Source organism: Gambusia affinis, linkage group LG10 (genome assembly GCF_019740435.1).
Source record: "Gambusia affinis linkage group LG10, SWU_Gaff_1.0, whole genome shotgun sequence".
In the NCBI taxonomy this organism is placed as follows: domain Eukaryota; kingdom Metazoa; phylum Chordata; class Actinopteri; order Cyprinodontiformes; family Poeciliidae; genus Gambusia; species Gambusia affinis.
The window spans coordinates 13,391,479-13,398,130 of record NC_057877.1 but is presented as its reverse complement, the minus strand read 5'-3'; positions in this window follow the sequence as shown (position 1 = coordinate 13,398,130).

Below are 6,652 nucleotides of genomic sequence, written 5' to 3'. Positions count from 1 at the left end.
GAGGAACGGCCAGGCTGCTCCACTCCACTTACCCTTTACCCTGCCTGATCTCCTTATTTGGGCTGCTGGGTTTTCACATACCAACAGGTCTGGCTTCCACATATAACCTCCTGCAAGTTTTCCATCGGTACACATAACTGACACTTATGTGACAAACATGTGCTTGATCAAATAACATGTAAACATAAAGAGAAAGATAAGTTGCGATCATATTCTTTACTTTGGATGTCACTTTGTGTGTGGCCTTGAAGCTGCATCAAGAACACAGAACTATCTGGTGTAGAGAGCATTTGAAAGGACATTCAGACTGGTGCAAAACTAACTCTGAACATCACCCAGGAAAATATCATCCTTACAATAAAACATGGTGCCGGCACCATCATGCTTTCCTTAAAGGGGCAGTATTATGTATTTTCCAGACACACAGTGACATTTTATGGCAAAATCTATTGGGTATTTTACCTTCAGTTGTTATAAAAGTGTTGAATGCATCAAACTTGACTCAAAAGACAATTAGCTTTGTAATTTAATGCATTGATCTTGGGTCTCTGTCTCTTTAAGAAACTCCTATTCTTTCTGAGACTCCACCTTCAGCATGTCATCACAACAACATTCCTCTTTTAAGGCTTTAAAATTGTTCTTAGGAGTGTTGCACTGAAAAGTAGTTTGCATGGTGAACTCAGTAGATGTGCAGTTCCTCCAGGTGTTTGCTAATTGCTGCTGCAGCTGATAGTCTGGCAGAGGAGGAGCTGTGTGGAAGTTGATTTTACCTAATGCAGCCCCTTTAGCTTAGTTCGAGATGATGGGAAGATGGATGGAGGTGAGGTAAGATGGAAGAAAACCTCCATCAAGTGGAGGTCAAACTTTCAGTGAGAAGATGCTGAATGGCAGCCATTACATTCTGCAAATGTGTTCCTGTCTTATCAATACTTAAACTGTTTTGGTTTCATAACTGTAGAAGGTAATACAGCTTTGTTACACTGCTGTGGCTGTTCCAAGTGCAGTTAAAAAGGAGAAAGAAAATAAATTTAACAAAATTTATAGACAGAGTCTGGAAGAAGAGGTTTCTGGTCATCTGTACACCTTGTATTAGATTTTGATGAGTGAGCGATGAAACCAGAGAGGAAATATGGAAACATTGCAGAACAATTTACACAGTCAGCCTGTAAAGAGTGAGAAAATACGCAGAAAAACCAAAAGAACACATCAGTTGGCAAAAATGCATTAGCATGGATGTGTACTGTGGAACTGGACAGCCATGTTGTCAAAAATGATACGAAAGTCTGTAGATTTATTTTAACCAACTTGTTATTTGCATCTGTGCAGACTTCATAATGAACATTTCATAAAAACCTAGTGAGTGATTAAAAACTTCAAATAATGTTTGTGCTGGAACATATTTTATAAATATTTATGCAACAGTGTTATCTCTCATAAAATCTAGAAAAGAAACATCTATATAGCCATAATTTATATTTATATTAGTACAGACCAAAAGTTTGGACACACCTTCTAATTGGATTCAATTAGTAGGAGTGTCCAAACTTTTGGTCTGTACTGTAGTATATTTTATGTTGAATAATTACACAAGAGTTGCAGCCAATGAGGTTTCAGTTTTCTCTCTAAATGGCGCCATACCTGAACTACAAGCTGGACACCACTACTGGTCTAAAGGCACAAGGAAAACCTACTCCAATTTGCTCAAATCTATGTAAATAAGCCAATGACGTTTAGAAAATATGTTCTGTGGAGTGAAGAATCGATAGAATAAATTTATAGGCTTATGGGTCAGAGGTATGTTTGTAAAGAAAGGATGAAGCTGAAAAGAGCACGCTGGCTACAGTGAAGCATTGTGATGGCTTTGTCAACTAAAGTGGCCATTAATGCCCTCTGACACTCTGTTTAGAGAAATGAACCAAAGTACTAGGAAGCTATAAAGAAAACAAAACAATTTGTGGAAGATAATCCAACATGTTTAACCCAAGTCAGGTGGCTTAAATTCATTTCTACCAAATATTTAAAAAATATATGTGAAGCTATGAATATGAAAAGGTAAAAACATGTTGGTTTTTCTATGTGACTTAAAACAGGGATAGGCTTACTCTGATTTGGTGCCAGAAAAAAAAAGACAGTCTTTTTATACAGCGTAAACATCTGGTTTCATCTGTGCATCTGAAGTTGCAGCTTAGAAGCTGAAGAACAAATTTAAAGTCAGAATAATTTTTAGTTTATGATGTGGATTATGTCTGTATGCCAAAACCACACATTTTCAGTTATCATACTAGTTTTATTTGAGAATTAAAAATTACAGTTAAAATTGTGACCTATATTTTATGTTTATCTTGCAGAAAACGTGATGTTGTATTGGCTTTTTTTGTAAGAGATTCATTGAAAGAAGACGGTTCATCCTAAATGTGAAGATTTGCTCTGCTTTTTTAAGCAGGTGTTGTTTGTCTCCTGTCTGCTGCATGAATGTCACAGAGTTTGACTCAATGAACATGAGTGATTTCTTGAGTATTTTTGCCTTATTGTTGCAAGCGTGCTTCCTTTAGCTCCTTTCCAGCCACAGGAATGCAGCGGATGGAACCAGACTGAAGAAGAATAGCGTCCAATCAAAGGGAAATTGTTCTTTTTTTATTATTTATTATGTATGATGAATAACAGATCATGTTGGGGAAGAAGATGCAACCACAGAGGAAAACGGCTGTTGAGCTGAACAAACTTTGCAGTCTTCCTAGAACCAAAACAGCAAATCCTCTTACTAAGGGTTCATCAGTGAACTCATGAACCTTTGGGGTAGAAACATGAAGCATGACTCATGTCAGCTGTGAAGCACTCCTCTTTTGCATGTTTTTGCACCCTTGTAGACAGAAGCACATATTTTCAGTGTGACGTTCAGCTTCTGAACTGCCTGTGATGACGTCGTGCCCTCCACAACCAGCCCCCCTTCCCCTCTCACCCTTTCCCCTCAGGCTTCACTACTCAGGCTGAGGCTCGGCTGTGAGACTGAGGTCTGCATGTTTGAACATCTTTTTTAAAACACATCACTGTGACACAATCTGCTGCGTGGTTACTGTTTCACAACTTCAGATGTCATCCCAGATGTACTTAATTAATATGTTGTAACAGACAGCTTGAGTCAAATGACTCCAGTACAGAAAGTGCAGAACGTTCGACATGTTTTCCTCTTTTGTTTAATTGATCTAAATTGTTTCTGCCAGGTTAAATGACTTGTAGGTTCAATACGCAACTCTAGCACTCTGGGACAGTTCTAACACCTGAACTGCAATTGTTCAGGTGTTAGAACTGCTAATTGTTGAGGTTAGTGATGCACTGACAATTAGCAATACAAGCTAATAACATCAATGTATTTCTTCAAAAAATGAACTTTAAAATTGGAGGAAGTTATTTAGACTCAATAAGATACAAATAGAAGCATAAAACATTTGTTTCCTCGCGTCAATCGATGTCAGTAATGGAGCCATACTGGATGATGAAATCAGGGTCGGGAGAATCCTGCAACTTCCCTATTTAGCACGTCAACTTGAACAATAAACTTTGAAACTGCAAGCCCATTGTAAGATTTGTCATATTTGAGTTCACAACTGAACTCCTTTATTCAGCAGTGTCCAACCTCGGTCCTCAAGGACTCACGTGTTTTAGGCGTGTCCTTGCTTTTACAAATCGATTCAAGTGGATAAATTGTTTCCTGGGCAAGTCATTAAATTAATATACGTTTTATTCAGGTGCGTTGAGTCAGGGAGACATCCAAAACTCGTAGTCCAGAGACCATTGAGGACTGACTGTCTAGACGACTGACTTTATTCTTTAGGAATGTTTTTTTGTTCCTTCTTTTTTTTCTTCTACAGATTTAAATTGCAGTAAAAATGAGCTTAAAAGTTTAAGATTCATGATCAGTGTTTTATCATAATTTTACAAATCAGTTCACTATGAAATGCAAGAAAATAAAGGTAAGATAAAACCTTAACATAATGAGATTCGGCTTTTATATGTAGTTCTGATTCACAGCACATTGTGTCAAGAGACTGACAGTAATCTGACAGGAAGAGGGGCTGTAGAGACAAATCTAAAGATTTCTTTCCACAGCTACTCTCTCCATCTGGTTAAGAGAGAGATCATATTTTATTTGATAGTGTCAGCTCTCTCCTTCAGGATGTTGTCAGTTTAAAAGAATGGCATGATTAGTGGAGTGTATTATTACCAAATTTGCTCCTGTATACCATAAAAAAGATTTTAAAAGTCTCATAGATTTCAACAGTAAACTGACTAAAACGAAAAGGAAAGTGCTAACCACACAGAAGTGCAATATAATAAAATCTCCTTAACACCTGGTAGCTTGCTATAGCTACAAATACAGGTCAAAGGAGACACAATCACATGGTTAAAGTGTGTGATAAAAGTAAATTCATGACAATCTGATGACACACCAGCCTCAGGAACTCTGTCCTCTGCAGACCTTATAAGGAGATTATTCCTAGGAGTCGCTATCAGACAGACAGACTGACATGCTGACTGCTCCCAGAGAGGATGTCGGGTAGATGAGACGTTCAGTCAACACAAATCATCCGCCGCTTGGTAAAGCTGCAGTTATTATCACCGCTCTGCACTTCTTCCCTATTCACGACGGCTCTAATTTAGTTCCTGTCTCCTCCCATGCTTCAGTCCTCAACAATGTTTTTCCCTTCTTTCCTGCTTCCTCCTCTCGCCTGCCGCCTTTACTTCAGGACTCATATTACAGAGTTTTCCTGTTTGACCGTGTTCTCACCTCCTGTTAACTGTGTGTACTCACATAAAGAGTCATGCTCATACATCTGGCTGTAGCTGGATTTCACCACTTCGGACACAGTGTAGAAAACGTGTGTGTATGTGAATGTGTTTATGGAGAGGGGGGCAGCGCGTGGGGGGGTGGTTGACTTTAACAGGCAGGGTGGGTGAGGATGAGGATGAGGATGGGCTGGACTTCCAGCTCCAGAGTAAAAAAGAGGAAAACCCTCCCACAGGAAACCAGCGCTCCACTCCACATGGCCTTTTAAGGTAAAAAACTCCCCAAAATGTTTCTCGCTGGGGAATATATAGTCACATTTAAAGCTACAGTAAGAACAGGGGAGGAAACCGTGCAGTTTCGATAGTTTTTATGAGAAGTTTGCAAATAATTTCACATTTTCATAATCAGAGACTAAACTTGGACAGAGGAACTTGTCCCGTTTCTAATTAACCCAGCTGTTTGGCTTTTTTCAGAGCTGTGTGGGTTGTTGAAACACATTTGCGTAGCATTTCACTATCACAGCATTTATGACTGAAATGAAACATCTGGCTCTGTCTGTATCTTTATGACAGAGTCGTTGGACTGCTGCTGCTTCCACTGATGAGGCACTCATCTACTGTCTGAGTCACATTAAGAGGAGTGTGGGAAACAGGCCTCATTGGTCTTTACCACATGGGAGAATTATCTACAACTGGAATGTGGATGGAGGGCATCCACAAACTGCACCACTTAAAGTGTGCTGTTCGGGAAATTACACATTCACATACATTCCAGGTCTCTTGATATTTATGATGTTGCGTTTAAGCTTAAAGGCAGAAAAATCACAGTGTAGGTTTGCTCTTGAGTTTAAACTCAAATAATAACATAGCTTTCAGGGAAACTGATGTTTTGGGGCTTGATATAGTCTTAAGCAGAATGAAATGATGCCATTTTATACTACTAGATAGCATGGATTTGTGTTATCGTGATCTTTCTGAGCCACTATGCTTCTAATGAAACTTTAGGGGCTTTAACTTTAGGGACTGCATTTTACCCTAAACAGCGACTTAAAATGAACTCCAGAGTCACACTGTTACTGTTCAACCTTCTCTTTTAAAAGCATAAGAAAAGAACTGCTTTAATATTGCATTACTATGTTTCAAACTCCAGCTAAGACAGCGTTTGAAACATCAACCTCTGATGAAGCAGAAATTTTTTTGCACATTTAAAAATTTTTTGCTTGACTGTCAACTCTGAGTTACAGTATATGTGATACACTGCCACGAAATGTATGTAAAAACTAACCAAACATCACAGAAATGTTAACTTTGTGCTACAAAGATATTCTCTGCTCAGATGAAAATTCACTCACTTCGGTTCCTGATCTAGAATGAGAGCAGAATCTACTTTCAGATTAATTCAACAAATTGTTATTCAACCACTTGGAGAGCCCCTAAACTGAAACTTTAAGCCCAAGATAGTCAAGTAATCATGAAGTATGGAAAAGGAAAAGCATAGGACATGTATATCATGGCAAAACGTCACATATAAGAAAGTGAGCAAGCAGCTTGCATACTTTAAATACATGACAGAATTTAATGTTTTACTAAATGTGGTTTCTGTGCAGTTGGACCCACACAAAATGTATTTTTAGCTAATCCAACATACAGAACACAAGATTCTCACAACTGTATTGAATATGTCGTGTGAAAGGCCCATCGGAGGAAGGTTTGGTTGTATTTTGTTTCATACCTATCGTTGACTGCAAAGTGTTTGCTTGATCCATATGACCTGTTTTATCTAACATTTAAAACCATCCATCCATCCATTGTCTATACATCTTTCGTCCCTAATGGGGTCGGGAGGGTTGCTGGTGCCAATCCCCAG